The sequence below is a fragment of the Pinus tabuliformis genome, chromosome X (genome assembly GCF_031772625.1).
Source record: "Pinus tabuliformis cultivar Carrire ecotype Pingquan chromosome X, CPIR1, whole genome shotgun sequence".
Taxonomy (NCBI): Eukaryota; Viridiplantae; Streptophyta; class Pinopsida; order Pinales; family Pinaceae; genus Pinus; species Pinus tabuliformis.
The window spans coordinates 903,886,848-903,905,530 of record NC_142308.1 but is presented as its reverse complement, the minus strand read 5'-3'; positions in this window follow the sequence as shown (position 1 = coordinate 903,905,530).

Genomic DNA, 18,683 nt, shown 5'->3' with positions numbered 1-18,683 from the left:
ACTTCAGAGAACTGCTTGACCATTTCAGTTAAGGAGTACTGTTTTCGTAAATAGTTTATCCCAACTCGAAAAAGGGGTAAACTTATACTAGATAAATGATGTTTTGCATCCTTTAACAAGTTCAAAATGACAAGAGCTTGGAAATATTTTCGTGTTTAAAAGTTCGGAAAAGAGTTGAAACCAGACCCCCCATTTTGTTCTCTTTAACGAGTCAAAAGGGAAAAATACTAGGTGATATTCTCATTTGATTTTTACGAGCCAAGAAAAGAGCTGAAACGGGACTCCAGTATCATCATCAACAATCTGTCACTTATCGATGCTCAAGAAAGGTAAATGCATTATCCAATTCTGAGGAAAAATAGGTTAAAAACACTTTAAAAACCTAATATTTTCATGAAAAATGAGCAAAATGGGGAAAAAGTAATTATTTTTTTACCATTTACCATTTTACCTTTGTGTGAAGAGATTTTTACCCATTTGTGCCCTAATTTTTATGGAGCAGATTACGGGAGATATGGGAGGTCGTTTGCCGAGCCATCAGTTGCAGGTAAGAGCCAAGACCTTAAGCTCCATTTTCATACTATTGTTACCTATTTTTATGCATTTTTTGTATTTCATGGGAAGGATTTGGCAAAAAAAAATCACCCTCGGTCGGTGCGATTTCCTGGTACGGATCCACGCCTAAGGGTTAAGAAAATCATCAATCACGCTGTCAGCACCACTATTTTTAAAACAGTCGTGCCGGTGATGTGAGCAAAGAAAAAAGATGTTTTTTTTCTCAATTAGACCGTTTGAATCCAAATTTTTCTGTCAAAATATGATCATTGACTTGATGAAATGGTTTTTGTGGGAAGAAAATCATTGAAAATGGTGGATTCGAAAGAACGAGAGCCTGAGGATATCAATACTCAAGCAATAGCCAATCCAAATTGCTTAGAGGCTTTGAGGAACTATGGGCTCCTCAAGCTATTTCTCACACTAGAGATGAGGGTTCAGCCCGAATTGCTATGGTATATGATTAGCCTATGGGACATGAATCGAGAAATTTTCATCATTGTTGACCAAGAGCTGGAGTTGGAAACTTCAGACATTTATTTCATTAGGGTACTGTCCCAGAGAGGGGAACCCATCAATATATATGGGTCGAGGTTGATTGGGACAAGTGTGACCATGCTACTTCCTGAACATTGCCCAGAAGCTCTCAAGTCCAAAAGTGGCAAGATCGAGATCGCGACTATTCGAGATCTTGTGTTGAGAGTGTTACTGTTGACCATCAATAGAATGGTTGGGTCCCAAGCGCCACATGAGACTAACAAGTCAAATTTCCTGTACGCTATTGAGTGCATAGCACACACTATTTTTAACTAGGCGGATTCTATGAAAATCAACATGAAACTCCAGCTATCAAAAGCTAAGGTCGGAAACCTGAAGCAGTTTTCCTTTGGGTCGGTACTAGTGACCTGCTTCCTGGAGCGGGTTCCACTGTTCCAATACCAGCTGACTGAGGTGGATCTGCCGATGACATGAAAACCACATATGGTTCATTAGAGCGAGTTGATGCCCAGGGTTACGAGGGCTAACTGATGTCATATAAGACCGCTTTTTTCTCATGGATATGACAATAGCTAACTGTAATGGAGGATTGGCCTTACAGCGGTATCGAATTCCATGGAGATCTGGATATGCCACTCCCAGAGGGGGAGGAATTTGACGATGACGGTAAAAAACAAACAATTTTTTAATGTTTTGATGTTTTTTATTGTTTTTTAAATATATGTATTCGTGACATTTCAATTTTCTGAATGCAGATGTTCAACCAGAATGCCCTACCGGGATGTCCCCAATTGCCAGGCACATTGCTTGTCAGTTTGATGTCACTCTTTATCAGGAAGGAAGTAATAAGGCGGAAGAGATCGCCGGGAACCTCGAGGGATTGACCCACAGTATCCCAGAGTATGCGTGGGTGGGTGATATCCCATGCAAGTACCAAAGGCATATGGTGGGGGTATTAGATTGGATCCGCCAACTGCTAACTCATGTAGTCCGAGAAGTCACATGCTACCATGAGCATCATGCTAATTAGTGCGTAGGTATAACATTCCACATTTTTTAGCCCTGCGAGCCATAAGATGTTTTTGAACACACATATTCTTTTTTGTGTTTTGATGTATGACAAACATTATTGACATATCTATATATATATATATATATATATATATATATATATATATATATATATATATATATATATATATATGCTATATTTCCCTACTTACTATGATACAAATGATTTGTTTTTTATTTTTACATGTTTCACAAATGTCTATCCAACACATAATTAGCTAATGCATCTATCAATGTATTCATATGTCTAGGAATATGATGATATGTAATGTAATCAAAATTTCTCTCCAATAGATGAATATGTAGATACATTCTCAATATCTGAGGGTTTCTGATGGAATATTTCCCATTGACTTGAAGAACGACAAGCTGCGAATCAAGGTTGACAACCAAATCTCGGATGCTAAGAGCGATAACTTTTGACAATAATTCGATAACTACATTATACTTAGTGATGTTATTAGTTATTTGACCTAGAGAAATACCTTTAAGATCAATCAACTCACTATGGGGGTCATAAATGGCCCATGACGTAGATGATATATTATGGTTACTTCGGCAAGCATCATCAGCAAAACTGATGTGAGGAGACACTGACATCTACAAAGTAGGCAAAAACATAATAAGCAAGAAAGATGCTTGCAAAACAACACTCCAAACCACACTGCAAAAAAATGAATGACACATTTATTGTACAGAAGTAACCATGCAAGATGGCCTAAGCGTAATACCTTTTGAGATAAATCCCATTACGGGGCTTGTCTAAGGGATTTCCCTCATAGGCAATAAGCTCATAGGCCCCTTTCTATAACACGTGTTTAACAATGTAGGTCCCATGCCACATGGGTTCAAACTTGCCTGCCCCCAGCTTATCATTAGCCTGAAGGACCAAATCACCTTCGGAAAAAGCTCGAGGAGAAACAAACTGATCAAAATGGGATTTGAATCATTTGTTTTGTGCTTCAATGACCAAAGAAGCAAGACAACGAGTCTTGTCCATTAATTCTAAATACAAGAGACACTCTTCCTGAGGTGAGGTCTCGCGGAGAAGTTCGACAGCCAGCTTGAGGGATGGAATTTCGCACTCAAACGGTAAAGTTTCTTCCAGACCGTAGACTAGTTGGAATGGTGTAAATCTAGTTGCATCGAGTCCACATAGCTGAAAAGAGCATGAGATTCCAATTTGACTTGCGCATCCCAATGGTGCGTTGAATAGCATTGTAACTAAGACTTTGTTCACAACTTCAACTTGGCCATTAGCCTGAGAGTAATACGAGGTTGATCCATCGTGGCGTAAACCCAACGTAGAGGTTAGCTCAGCCATCATGTAATCTCGGAAGTGGGAGCCATGGTCAGTGACAATGGCCTGAGGCACTCCAAACCTAGAAATAATGTGATTGAATAGAAATTGAGCCACCATTTTACCGTCTGCAGAGTATGTAGGCATCGCTTCGGCCCATTTGGTGAAATAATCCACAACAATGATAATATAGCCATGCCCCCTGGCCGAACGAGGGTTACATGTCATATAGTTGATGCCCCATTTGGCAAAAGGACCAACGGTAATAACAGGGTGTAGGTGAGTGGGCAGGGCTCACATTTTTCGCTGGTAAATTTGGCACTCATGGCATTTGCGAACAACAAGGATGCAATCCTTGAAGATGGAGGGCCAGAAGTAACCAACGTGAAGTATTTTTTGAGTAGTAGCATATCTAGACATATGACTGCCACATGCCCTAGAATGGCAGTCATTTAAAACTCTCTCAACCTCCTCGAGAGTAAGACATTGGCGAAGAACTGAATCGACACCGATGCAGTATAAAGTATCTCCAATAATACGGTAGGGTTGGGAGTGATGCCAAATGTGTCGAAAATCATCCTTAGTCAACACAGACTGGAAGGAGGATGTCTGGAGATACACGACGATATCATCGTACCATGGGTTGAGGGTGCTAATCAGGAAAAGAGTCTCATCTAGAAGCTTCTTGGTGGCGCCAGCAGAAAGAGATGTAGAAGGAAAGGAGAAAATCAATTTGACAAAAACTAGTGATTTCTTAGATTTAACAATCGTGAACACCAAATTTAATTCTTGTAGGAATCCATTTAGAATACTTCCCCCCCAGCAACTGACGAGTCAGGATGTAGGTCATGGGGTTACAGTGGTAGTGCGTAGGAGAATGTAGTGTTGGAAGCACTGAACGACCTGGACGACAGCCAAAGCCAACTTCTCAACATGAGCATAACTTGTCCCAGTGTCGAGGATATTGTGATTGAGGTAGTAAATAACATGTTCATTTCCTTCATCATCATCTTTTACCAACACCATAGCGATGGTGCTAGAGGCTGGAGCTAGATAAAGGAAGTAATCTCGATGATAATTCTTGGTATGCAACAAAGGAGAATGTATGAGAACAACCTTGAGGTCATCGAAGGACTTTTTGGCAATTTCATCCCAAGGAAAGGGTGTTCCTTTCTTGAGCAACCCGGTTAACCCTGAAGCCAGCTTAGCATAATTTGGTACAAAATGATGGAGGAAATTTTCTTTTCCCTGCAGACTCTGTAGTTGGTGCAATGAAGATGGAGGGGGTAAATTAACTATGGCCTCGACTTTAAGAGGATCAAGGTGAATGCCTACCTTAGAGACAATAAAGCTAAGGAGTCGTCCGAATTCGATGCAGAAGACATACTTATGCGGATTAAGTTGAATGTTGTAGTGTCAACAATGAAGAAAATATTGTCGGAGATGATCAGGGTGATCACGACGCTTACGAGAATGAGTGAGAAGGTCATCCAAGTAAGGTTGAATGATGTTTCGAATGTCATGGAACACATAAGACATCGCTCTCTGAAATGTAGCCCTATCATTTTTAAGGCCAAAGGGGAGATTTTTGTACGCGGAAGTACCCCACACACAGATGAAGGTTGTCTTATCTTGATCAGCCGGCGTAGTGTTGATCTAGTTGTAGCTAGAAAAACCATCCATGAAAGAAAATAATTCACTCCCATCACATTCATCAATGATTTGATCAATGAAGGCAGTTGGGTAGTTATCCTTGGGATAGGCATGATTGAGATCATGGTAATCAACACAAATGTGGATCGTGCCTTCATTCTTTGTCACTAGTATGATATTCGACACCCAATATGTAAGAGGGATTGGATAAATAAATCTAGCTTTGAGAAGAGTTTCAAGTTCACCCTTGATGGCAGCCGCTTTTCTAGGGTGCACTGGGCGGAGCCGTTGGTAACGAGCTTTGCTTGAGGATAAATTGGTATTTCATGCATGACTATACTTTGGTCAATGCCGAGAATTTCTTCATATGACCACACAATAACATCCCTGAAATCTTGGAACAGACGACTATAAAGCTTGATCTCTCCTAGAGAACAAGTTACCCCGATATGGACATTTTCAACGACACCAAGCTTAATAGAAATATCAATTGGCATCATTTGGGTAATGTTACCCATGTTCCCTTCCAACCAAACTTCATGAGTCATGATCATTGTCTGAAGTGGTAGGGAGGGGAATTGAGAAGAGAACTCCTCGAGAAAAGTAGACAGGACCACGGGGCTAGGCAAGAACGAGTAACAATGATGAGTATGATTCCAAGGTACTTGTTGTAGAGACATTACTTCCATGATACTCTCGTCAGAAAGAAAAGTCTCAGCTAAGGGATCGGGAGATTCTGAAGTAGCAAGCCACGGGGATTGAGAATACAGATCAAGAGAGGTTTTCGAAACATGATAATCAGTGGACACTGAAGGCGCACCTGAAACAATTTCCATGTAATTAATTTCCACGGGACTTAATGGCATTACCTCACCCCATGTACCAACAAGATCCAAAGAGGGAATGAACCAAGGATCATACTTGATCGAAATCATGTTAATAGAGGCAACATGAGGAGGTGGGAGTGGAAAAATACCCATCAGAGCAGGATCTTTAAAGATTCCTGCCCCCACACTCTCATAAGGCGCACCGGTGTGCTTGACATATGAAACATTGCCATCCAAGGAGGAAGAGGCAAAGAAGGACAATTGATCAACTGTGACTATCTTCCCTTGATGGGGAAAATGAATCACGTGGAATCAGGAGGAGGCTACAACATGCATGACATGGGTCCAACTCTGTCTGAGTAGAATATTATAATTGAGATTAGCATCAACGATCTCTACTTCGACGTGCACTGTCTTTCCCTCCAAAGTAATCGCAAGGTTGGATAAGACACTGAATGGCCATGAATCGCTCTTGTCAAAAGCTTTGAAAGTGTTAGGGGACTGGTTTAGAGTAGGAGAACCAATTGCCTTCCAACAAGCGACATACATGATGTAGGTGGAAACACCTTCATTGATGACGGTCCTTGTGAATGGTTTTCTCATTGATGATGACTTGAATGAGAAAGGAAATTTGATGAGGCAAATGTGGAATGTGGTTTTCCAAGTCAAAACAAATAAGATTAGAATCAGTAGGATAAATACCCTGAATAGCCGACAGTAATGATTTCTGTTGAGAAGGAAAGCTTTGAAGGACCTCGAGAGTAGACATAGTTAATGGTACTTGAGACAAGTCATCAACATTATTATAATGCTGAGCGTCTTGAGTGTTTGGATTGTATGAGGACTTTCGTCACACACCTCAAGAAGGTGGTCGAACAACGGAATCAGGATTAGGTCACTCTATATGGAGAGGACCAGAACTTGATGGGGTAGAAGAAGAAGGGGCACCTTCTTTTTCTTTCCCTGCTGTCGGAGTAGGAGTTTGATTATATTTTGTTCTGGTAGCCACATTGATCGATGTACTAATCATGAACACATGTGAACCTGAGGAATCGAATGACTAAGAATGGTCTACCATTTGGATCTGTTGGGATAGAAAGGGCTCTTTCAGGACAATTGGGGTCCCTTTGAGCAACTAACTAAGTTCAGACCATCTGGGGCAATCCTTAGTATAGTGAACTTCCTCACAGATGAGGCATGGATACTTAGGCTTCCGTTGAGAAGCATCACCAGTAGATGACTTAGGAGGACCCTATTTTGGCGCATCAACTTTACCCTTCCCTTTCCCTTTCTTCTTACCTTTCAAGGATTTGACTACTACAGTAGACTAAACAACATGGACCTCTGAGGTTTTACCAGGTCCAGGTGAATTCTGAAAGGGACTATTGGAAGCAATGTTCGAGCCCAACTTCTATTTGGAAAAAGATTTTGCAGGGGCCTAGGACATTGAATGAATTACTCCATTAACAGGAGGTGTAGCCTGTGGCTTCGATGTTGTTGGATCAGATCATGGCCTCGAAGCATCGGGTAATAGCTCATACAAAGTGATAGACTAAGAGTAAATGAGATCTAAGTACTGGGCATGAGCAATGGCTTGCTCCTCTGTGACACACCCACCCATAGCGATATCACGAGCAATTGGAGCGACAAATGATTTGATGAACCATTCGGTCAATAACTAGTCAGAAATCTTGATTTTGATCATGCGATGCCTACGTCTCCATTCATCGATGTGATCAGAGATGTGGGTCGCAGTATTTTTCTTGAGCGATGTAAGAAAATAGGTGTCAATTTCATAGCGAACCGAAAATTGGAAATGCGTGAAGAAATTCATAGCTAAAGAGTTGAAGTCATGATAAGTACTTCGAGGGAGCTTGATGTACCACTTGGTTGTAGCACCTATGGGATTTCATTCGAAAAGACAAAGAAGAATAGAATCGTCAACTTAAGAATCCAAAGAGCACTAAAGGTGATATGTCATCACATGGGCTTGAGGATCTTCTTTCGTTTTCCCATTGAACTTTGGACAATCGGTTAGGATCTCGGATGGGACCGGAGGCTAGTATGCGGAATCAAGAATTGGATCATTCATGATTTGAGACACATCTGACAACTCTAGTGTAGCCAAGAATGGAAATTGAGTATTGAAAGACATTGGAGGTCGATAAGCGGGTCCAACTAGAGGAGCCCATCCCTACTAGTAAGGATTTTGTCCCCATAGTGGAGGGTTTTGTCCATATGGCATTTGATTTTTCCCCCACTATAGGTTACCTTGCCCGTAGGGAGGATTCTAACCTTGAAAGCCTTGAAATTGTCCAGCCATAGGTTGTTGATAAGCAACATATGGGTTAAAAGGCTATTGAGCCTGTTGACCCTGGACATATGGGTTTTGCACCTGTTGTCCAATGGACATACCGGTTTTGAAACTATTGGCCCTGAATAAGAGTATTTTTGACATGCTACCCATGGACATAAGGATTTTCCACTTGTTGCCCTTGGACATAAGGATTTTGAACCTGATGTCCTTGGACAAAAGGATTTTGAACCTATTGCCCTTGGACAAGATTTTGGGCTTTCTACTGTAGGACTTGACCCTGACCTTGTCTTTGGAAAGTTTGACCCTGTTGGTATGTATATAAGGGTTGTTGCTGCCCAGGTTGGCCTTGTTGCAACAAGGGCTGACCTTGTGGCTGGAAAAGTTTTCCCTACAGCTGCAAAGGTTGGCCCTGCAAAGACATAGGTTGGGAGGTTTTCTGAACGTACTACATTTGCGGCTGCATGGTTTGCTGAAACTATTGCAAGGGTTGTCCCTGCGGCTATTGCAGTGGTTAATACTGCTGTATCATCAGCCCCTCTGCAGCATGGATGGCCCTTGCTGCAACGAAGGCTTCCCTTGTTGCTGCAGAGGTTGTCCTTATTGCTGCAAGGGTACTTGAGCAGTTCCTGGATAGAAACCTTGAAAATTTCTGAACTGCATCTGGCCATAGCCACAATGAATGGTGGTCGGACCAAGCTAAATGTATTATCTAGGCTGAAGGACATAAGGTGGATTTACCATTCCTTGGGAACCATATGGAACAGAAGGAGTTTGGTACTGAACCTAAGCTTCATAAGGTTGTTAATACTGGAAATCGCTTGACCCAAACGGACCAACGGGATTTTGGACCTGTTGGTGCTGGACATTTCTTGATCTAGCAGGACCAGTAGGGTTTTGAATAGCACCAGAAGAAGGCTATTTCACCCCGACCATGTGAGCCTGTGAGCTACTCACATTAGTTGTGCCTAACACCATAGATACATTTAAATTTTTTCCCCCTAGGTGATGGTACAACCTGCGCACTTACTAGAGGGATCAATGGATTGACCAAAGTGGGACTCAAGACCGTCAATTGCACCAAATGGGTGACTTGGATTGATGAGACAAGAGGGTTCGGAATAGTGGGTTGTACCAGGACTGAAGTAATTTCAGAAATCACTGTCTGTTGGGGGTTCGAGCCCCGAATGAACGGACTTGTGGTAAGCATAGCACCAGATGCCCAAACAGGATTATGATAAAGTGAAGAGGCACTAGGTGTACGCGATACCAACTGTGCTAAAGTCACATAATTAGGAGGTAAGTCCTGAAAAACACTGATGGGAATGCTTCCCATGTAGGGGAAACTTTCTGGAGGAAACCGATTTTCTTCCTCTTCAACAGTGTGTGGAGTGGAAACCTTCAAGTGACCTAGAGAGGAGACTAGAATTTCACCTTTGGGTTCCATGGGTGGAAACAAGCGATGATGAACAACTAAAGATGTTGGAGGGGATAATTCCAAAGGAATACCTGGCTGATCGTATGGACTATACGGATGTTGCGGTGATATCACAACAGGGTCAAACAAAGGATTCAGAGGATAAACAACTAGTCCAAGCTGACCTTCAGTAGTCAGCTAATTCTCAGGAGTCTGGATAGGGTTATTCGGAGATTTCAAGCCAATATCAAAAAGTGACCCAATATCTAAGGGAGGTGGACGACGAGATGACAAAGGTTGAATGCTTAGAAAAATTCCAATTTCAACACCTTGGTCCTCAAGTGACTGCGTTAATTCAAGGAAATGGCTCGTCAAACAATCTTTTAGATGAAGGAGAGGAAGAGGAACTAGGTGAACCAGATGGTTCAACCACGATGGCTTCGTCTCAAATAATAGGAAAAGAGAGATAAATTCTAAGGTTTTAAATGTACTTAAAAAGGAATACTCATGATTTGGTCTAGAAAAGACTAACATGGATGTTATGAGATCGTGGTGTTACACTAAAAAATGTCACCATGACTATTTACAGTTCGTATGGCTCTATCAACAGTCGTGCTATCCTCGTGGGCAAGTCTTATGCCTCTGCTCTCCATGTCAAAACTCCAAAAAGAGAGAAAGTCTTTATAAATGTATTTATCTCTGGGTACGCAGGTTCTCTCAACCTTACCTGCGGATACGCACCTAATGTTCACAAAAGCTGCGTACTTGTACGCTCTGTATGTAAAGGGGCAGGTGCGTACCCCTGTAAAGGTCAAAATGCGCAAGTTTCATCTTTAAAAAGTTACTTGTGGTCATTTCTAGAGCATTCTAGAAGGTTGTTCGACGTGTATTGAGCACCTCCAGATGGTTCATGTACCCCTACCAAAGAGGAACTTATCCCATCAATAAGGGAGCTATCCCATCCAAAGAGGGGATTATCCCATTGATGGTGGACCTGAATAACTTCCTCTTGAGCACTATAAATACAGGCATTGGGCCAGAAGGAGGGGAGGTTGGAAGCTAAACATTTCTAAGGGTAGATGCTGCTGGAATTAGGACTCCCATTTAGAAGCTTGTGAGGAGAGATTGCCATCTTTGCTTGTTCTATTTGGAAGTGGGTGAGCTTTGTCAAAGTAAAGGAGAACTCTTGATGGACCCTGGGAGGGACTTGCACAACACCAAGGCTCAGGTTGTAATTGTTCCTTTTGTTTCCTATTAATGCAAATGAGTCCATTCTTCTCAATAACTTGTTATTTATGAGTTGTTTCATGTACTCCTTGGTCTATGTGTTAAATATGTTTTATTTTATGAGATTATCAAGTGCTATTTAATCATTTGATTGTTAGTGAATGCAGGTTTCGAAGTGAAGGAGGAGCTCATCCGGATCAGCGAGGCTGGACTGCTACAATAGCGTTGGACTACAGGTAGGATCTAAACACTTGATTTCTTATATAGTAAATGCATGTTTAGAGAAGGATTGCTCTTATTTGTCTTGTTTGTCACTAGAGAGTCTTAGGCTCCTAGGGAGGTTGGTTGTGTCCGCACTATCGACTCTTTCTGCCTGACAAAATGGCGACTCCACTGGGGACTCCATTGATGTGAAAGTTTTTTCCTTTATATGCAACTTTGATCTGAGAAAAGTCATTTATTTTCTGATTTTTGGCTCTGTGACTTTGTATTTGGGTGGGTTAGCTTAGGGTTAGATTGAATTTAGTTTTTCTTGGCTTTTTCAGTAGTACGCACCCTCTGAGTATTGCACAGTGCGTACTTGTACGCACTGTTTCTGTGTGCACAGAGCGGGCCCGCACCTGTCTTAACGGGTTGCCTGCGTACCCTGCTAAAAATTAAGAAAATTCCATTTTTTACATTTTTCCTCTTAGATTTTGCTTTTTCTTAGGTTTTACTGCCCAGATCCATTAGTCTCTTATCAAAGATCTTCACCTAAACTTGTTTCGATAGAATTGAGTGGATTTCATAGAAGTTTAAGCCCTAGGGTTTGATTTTTGAGTAGGTCTTGTAGTGACTTTGGAGGTAGAAGTTGTCAAACCTTAGATCTCTCTGGTTTTGTCAGCCTTCTTAGAAGTCGGACCTGTCATAAAGTCTACCTGTGAGAGCAACTTACCTTTGAGTGGTCTCTTTGGCAAATTTTGAAGTACTTGTTGATTGAGTATTGAACTCCATTTTACAAAAAGAACAAAAAGATTTGAGTTTTGTTTTGACTGGTCTTTTGATTCTACATTAGCTGGTCCTTGGCTTGATTCTGGTCAAGTAAAACAACCTAGAATCATCTTTGTAGGCTTTTGCCTCGTTAGGTTTGCTTAGAGTAAATTTCTTTTTGATTTGCTTGTGAGTCAAGTTTTCATAGGTTTTATAACTTTTGAGATTGATTTTCGTTAAAATAGATTTATATGCTTTATTAAATAAGAAAAAATACAAAAACATCTCCTTTGAAAAGTTTTGTTTCAAGTAGCTTTGAGGGGTTTTGAAAGAAAAAGAATTTTTCGTGCACGTAAGGAGTGGTCATGTTTGTATGCTTGGAAAGATAAAGAGAATTGTTTCTTTGATTGTCTTTACTAAGAAAGTTGTTTTCTATAAAATTTGCATTTCTCAACTCTCTTAGTCAAGAATTTCATTGAAAGAGAAAAGTAGCGTAAATCATCTTAGGTGCATCTTTGTAGTGGTTTGAGTCGAGTCTACACACCATTGGTTTCATTTCCGCTACCTTTTGTCTTTAAGAAAAAACCATAAAATTAACGCTTAAAGTAAAATCAACGTAGTAACTTTTATTTACTATGGCTCTGAAACACCAATTTAGATCAGGCTAGTGTCTTGGAGTAGGAGAGTAATTAACTCTCCAAGACAACAAAACCAAACAAGTAGCTTATCTTGTGATAGAATAAATCCAATTGTCTCATTTGTACTCTGGGAAAGCTCCTATTAAAGGAGAAGCACGAGCTCGTGTCTGAACCAGTGAGGGGATCAATCCTCCCTCGTTGGGAACGATGCCAGACACGCACGTATTACAAACGGTAAACCTCGGATTAACCATTGTCGAGGAGCCAGGGGTCACTTGTCGGTAAACCTTGGATTATTGTCAAGGAACCGGCAAGGGGATTGAGCTTGATACTCTGCCCTTGCGTGCTGTCGGAGTGTAGACTGTTCCCCCAGGTGCATTTGTTGTGGTTGGTAACCTTAGTGACCATTATCTTTAGGATTCTACCGAGGTGACAGTGGAGGGAAGATCCCACTGTACCTGGAGCAGACGTCGGCTAGACTCACTTGGATTTTCCGGGGGGTTCACTTCACTCGAGACGGTTAAAGTGGAGGAACTTCTGCCGGTCTATTCATTAAGCAGGTTGCCGGGGTAACTGTTCCACCCGCCACTTCTGTACTGAATCCGACGATGTTGGGTTTCATCTCCAACTAGCGTTTTTGGTCTGGAAGGCTACTGTTTGTGCTTGGTTTGATGCCCTAGATTCTTTATGCGTGTGATTCAAATTTGTTTGGTTCTTTAGAGACTTTAGGTGGTTTGATTTGAGATTTTACTTTATTTTCGTGTGTAGTAGTTAAAATTTTTTAGCTGTGGCGGAATTACCGAGACAGTCCTGTAGACTTCGGGGCCATTCTCCTGAAGTTGTTTCTGTGGCCGAATTGTTGAGGAGATCCCGTAGACTTCGGGGTGAACCTCCTCGAGACGACCCCAGTAATCTAGAATGTTTGAAGGTCCTTGTAACTCCTCCTAGTGGCAGTAGAGTAGGTTCACCTGAAGAAGGAGAATCTTCCTTGGTAGTCCATCTAGATTACCAAAGTCTAGAGACAGGTTATAATCCTGAAGCTGTTACAGTTTCTGAGCTTGCTGGTAGTTTTTCATCTACTAGTGATATAGGCGAAGAACCTGAAATATCTGAACCCGTTACTCCGACTTCTAGTGTTCCAGATTCACCAAGAATAAACGAGTTATCACCGAAAATCTTCCTAGTGGTTTGATTGCTATTGAAGAACTTGCTCCAGAGGAAGAAATAGGCATCTCTAACCTTGAAGATCAACTTACTATTGACCTCAGGGAGCGTGAATCTATCTTTTACAGTCCTCCTAGAAGTACCACTTGGTACCTTTCGTTAACCAATTATTTAGACAACTCAGGGGTAGGTTTTTCTACACCTCGTACTCCTTTTCCACCTAGAGGTATTTATACTCCTGTAAATATGTCTGGTCAGTCGTCCGTGTTTACTCAAACTCCTGAATCTTTCTTACACGGTGGTCCTTCTGTTCCCACCGGGTATCAATCACTTTCTGGTACCTTTGCGGGGGCATCTCCTCAACCCGTTGATCATGGGTTATTAGCTGGAAACAATGGTAATATACCATTGGGTGTAGGAGACATTTACATGATGTCAGGTTCAGTTCCCGTTTCCCAACCTCAAGGTGGCCAATTACCGCCTGGGGGGCAACCTCAAGGTACACAAATCGTGTCTGGGGGGCAACCTCAAGGTCAGTATGTACCTATGGTGCAATACATGCCTCAAGGTCAACCCCAGCCTCAATATGTACCCCAGGGTCAACCTTAGTATCACTATTTACCTCAAGGGTATCAACCCCAAGGGTATCAACCCCAAGGGTATCAACCTCAAGGGTATTAACCTCAAGGTCAAGGTCAACCCCAGTATCCGTATTTACCTCAAGGTTATCAACCTCAAGGTCAATACTCGAGTCAAGGTTATCAACCACCTCAAGGTCAGTCATATGTTCAAGGTATGGGAACTGCACCTTTCAATTATCAATCCTATCCTCAATCTGGTTATGGACCTCAGTATTCTCAACCTATTACGGGTCAATACCCCGGAATGTTAGTGTGGGATCCATCACAAGGTCAACAGGTGTTGCAGCCAAGTATACAGTTGGTTCCTCAAGCTGGACAACCCGTAGTTTCTGGTCCACCCCAGCAACCGCAACCTGTCCAGTCAAATATTCAAACTTCTGTAGCTTCGGTAGTTACTCAGCCGCCAATTGCACCTAGTACTCCATCTCAAATGGCTGCTGCAACTACCGCAACATCTGCCGCACTTACTTCTGGCGTATCGACAGCTCCGGTTTCTACTGTCTCTGCAACCACTCCTCAGACATCTGTACCCTTGTCTGGATCTACGATTCAAACTACGGTTCAGATGCCTGTAGGTCAGCCTGGTATAAGTACGGTTGTCACTACTCAACCTCAATTTGTTCAACAACCATACCAGGGACAGTACCAACATGGGCAAGCTGTCCAACAGCCGGTTTACCAGTATCAACCGTATCCTGGGTACACTTATCAACAACCTCAGCAACCCCAGTACGATCCGGTTAATCCTAGTTTTCCAGGAGGATACAATATCCCGAATGCAACGCCTATTCCAAGTTATCTTGGATATCCTCCTCCTGGGGCTGGTGTCATGACTCAGAGTTTTAGGGATCCGAACCGACAATTGCCGTTTATCGCAACTTTGGATTTACCAGACTTGACGCGCCTAACGAATGATCCAATTCAATATCTTCAGTTCTGGCCGCCAATGCCAAATAAGTTGCCCAGTGATATACCCAAGTTCGAAGGTAAGTCTGGAGAGGATCCGTCCAATCATGTGATGACTTACCACCTCTGGTGTGCTTCAAATTCTATCTCGGATGATTCGATCTGCTTACGTCTTTTCCAGCGTACACTCATTGGTCTCGCGGCCAAGTGGTACATTGAGTTACCACGGGCCTCTTTTTACAATTTTAGCCAGTTAGCTACCTCGTTCTTAACTCACTTTCAGTTGCCGGTCAGATACGATAACGGCACGGAGTTATTAACTTCACTAAAACAATCAACGTCCACGTATATTTCTGATCACATTCATGAGTGGAGACGTCGAAGAAGGCTAGTGAAAGTTTTTATTCCGGACCAAATCTTAGCTGAATGGTTTGTTAAATCATTATTACCGAAGATTACTGAAGATGTAGCTAAGGCCGGGGTAGTTACTGAGGAGCAAGTCATTGCTCAGGCGCAGTACCTTGACTTAGTTTATACTCAGTCGGGTACGTTACACGAGAAGATTCCAAATCTTCCAAAATCAAATCAAATCGCTGCTGCTCCTTCGGGATCTCATGCCACTGATGGTATGATTGGCATCGTGAATACAAAGAGCAAAAAGAAATCTTCCAAGGCTTCTACTACTCCTATAATCACTTTGCCCGATTCCCCAACAGGAGAGTCTTCTCCTGAACTTTCCACCGATATTCACGCTGTAGAATCATCTACGGCCAAATCAAAAAACAGTGGAAAGAAGAAAGGAAAGAAGAAGGCTAAAGCAGACAAGGCTCCGAAGGAGAAAACGGAAAAGTCGGAAACCAATGACGAAAAGCGCAAACCTCGATATCCTTGTCTTATTTTTGAAGAGGATCATTTTACAAGAGATTGCCCTCATCGGGCCGAGGTTGTGAAAATAGTCAAAGGTTCTCCCACTCCTGCTGTGTTAAAAGATCCATTTCCAAAGCAGGAGAGTAAGATGATACGTTCTTCCTCGAGTGCCAGTGAAGAACCCATTTTGATGATGTCTCATGTGAGGATTGCGACTCGATCGCAAGATTATGGTAGTAAGAATCCTGTTGATGGTAGGGAAGCAGAATCTTCTCATTCTAATCCATCAACCTCAGCTCCTGGTTCCGATCCACTACAGATCGAGAAACCTAACCCGGACTTAGTAATCAAACCGCCCGCCAAGGGTGTACTTCGAAGGTCTGCTTTCAATCCACATGCGAGAGCAACCCAGAATTACAACATTGTTGAGGACTTAGCTGTTTCACCCTCAGCAATGTCGGCTTTAGAAGTGCTGCAATCATGCCCAACACAACGAAAATTACTTTTGTCGGCTATCGGAGCTGTTGATGTTCAGGACCCAAATCTGATAATCTTCGATCTAGAAAATAGTACACTGCGTCTACCCCATCAAATGGCTTTCCAAATTCCAGTGATAGTAAAAAATAGGCCTATTCATCGGACTGTGATTGATGAGGGAGCTTCTACGTGTATTATGTCGATTCAATGTTGGAGATCGCTTGGTTCTCCTTCGTTGAACCAATCCCCGACCATCCTTAAGGCCTTTGATGGCCGTGGGTTCCATCCGTTTGGTATTCTATAGGAATTGCCTATAGGGGTAGAAGGTAAAACCGTTAGTTTGGATGTGGAAGTGGTTGATGCCCCTCTAGACTACAACCTTCTTTTGGGTCGAAGTTGGTCATATGCTATGACAGCGGTTGTTTCATTGGTCTTGACTCTTCAGAGTAATAAAGTTTCCACATAACGGTAAGATCGTGACAATTGATCAACTGACATACTTTTCGTCCGACCCAGCCTCTTCAGAGAGTATCCAGCATGTCGGTAAGACGACAATCCCTTATAGGGACGTTGGCGTAGGTTTAGTTAAAGATTCCGGTTTACTGGGAACTTTTCCTTTCCCTCCAATCAACGCAGACCCTTCATTTGCATCAATTCATATGATTACATCAGACAACATTATTTATGATGATCCTTGGATTGTCCCATCTGAATCTGAGATAGACTCATTCGGTGATGCTATGCCTTTGAGTCCATATGAAATTGCTTATGAAGCCGTCATGTCTTTTACCGACTCGCGTTCAACCCAAATCGACCAAATGAATGTGGTTAGTGAAGAATCACCTTTCACATCAACCTTAGAATGGATAACATTTCCCGAAGTCGTGTCATCTGACGAGCAACTTCGCGAAATCCTAAGTGTAGACGATCTACCATGGGAAGATCTCCATCACAGATCTTCGTTTTTACCTAAGGATGATGCTTTTGAAAATGATTTTTCATCTATCTTTACCGCTGAATATGTCAAAGACGCTCAGAATCCAATGAAACATTCTGATTCAGAGTTGAATTTAGGGAATATTTCTCGCACTATTCCCATTGATATTTCAGTGAAGCCCGGAATTGAGGAAAACATTCATATAGGTGCCTCATGTACAAAAGAAGAAATTCAAACTTACAAGGCCCTATTCCAAGAATTCCGCGATGTGTTTGCCTGGTCTTACGAGGAAATGCCAGGAATCGACCCTGCCATTGTTGTTCATGAAATAAAGACCTACCCGGACGCTAAACCCGTCCGGCAACGGTTGCGTCAGATTCACCCTCAGAAAGCGGCTGCGATTAAAGCAGAAGTCGAGAAGTTGTTAAAAGCAGGTTTCATTTATCCAATCCCGTTAACGGATTGGGTATCGAATATTGTTCCCGTCAACAAGAAACAAGGAACAATAAGAATCTGTATCGACTATAGGGATATAAATCGAGCTTGTCCAAAAGACAACTATCCTACACCTTATATCGATCAAATTATTGATGATTGTGCCGGAAGTGAAATGTTTTCCTTCATGGATGGTTTTTCGGGCTATAATCAAATCAATATTCTACCTGCCGACCAACCAAAAACGACATTCATTTGTCCATGGGGGACATTTGCTTATTGCAAATTACCTTTTGGACTTAAGAATGCCGGGGCCACTTTTCAACGGGCGATGTCTTACACATTTCATGACATCAAGCACATTGTGCAACCGTACCTCGATGATTTGCCTGCTCATTCTTTACATCGAGCTGATCACCTTGTCCACTTACGAGCAATCTTTATGAGGTGTAGGCATTATCGAATTCGGTTGAATCCCCACAAGTGTGTGTTCTGTATAGAGACGGGTCGATTGCTGGGATTTGTTGTTTCAAAAGACGGCATTCGCGTCGATCCCTCGAAGGTCGAAGCTATCATCAAATTGCCTCCTCCTTCGAGTTTGCGCCAACTCCAAAGTTTGCAAGGGAAAGCGAACTTTTTACGCCGATTCATTCCAAATTACGCCGAGGTCACTAAAGGTTTTACACGGTTGTTGAAACAGAACGCTCAATTCTTTTGGGACGAGATTGCCCAACAATCTTTTGATGCACTTAAGCACGCGTTGACCCATGCACCGTTGTTGCATCCT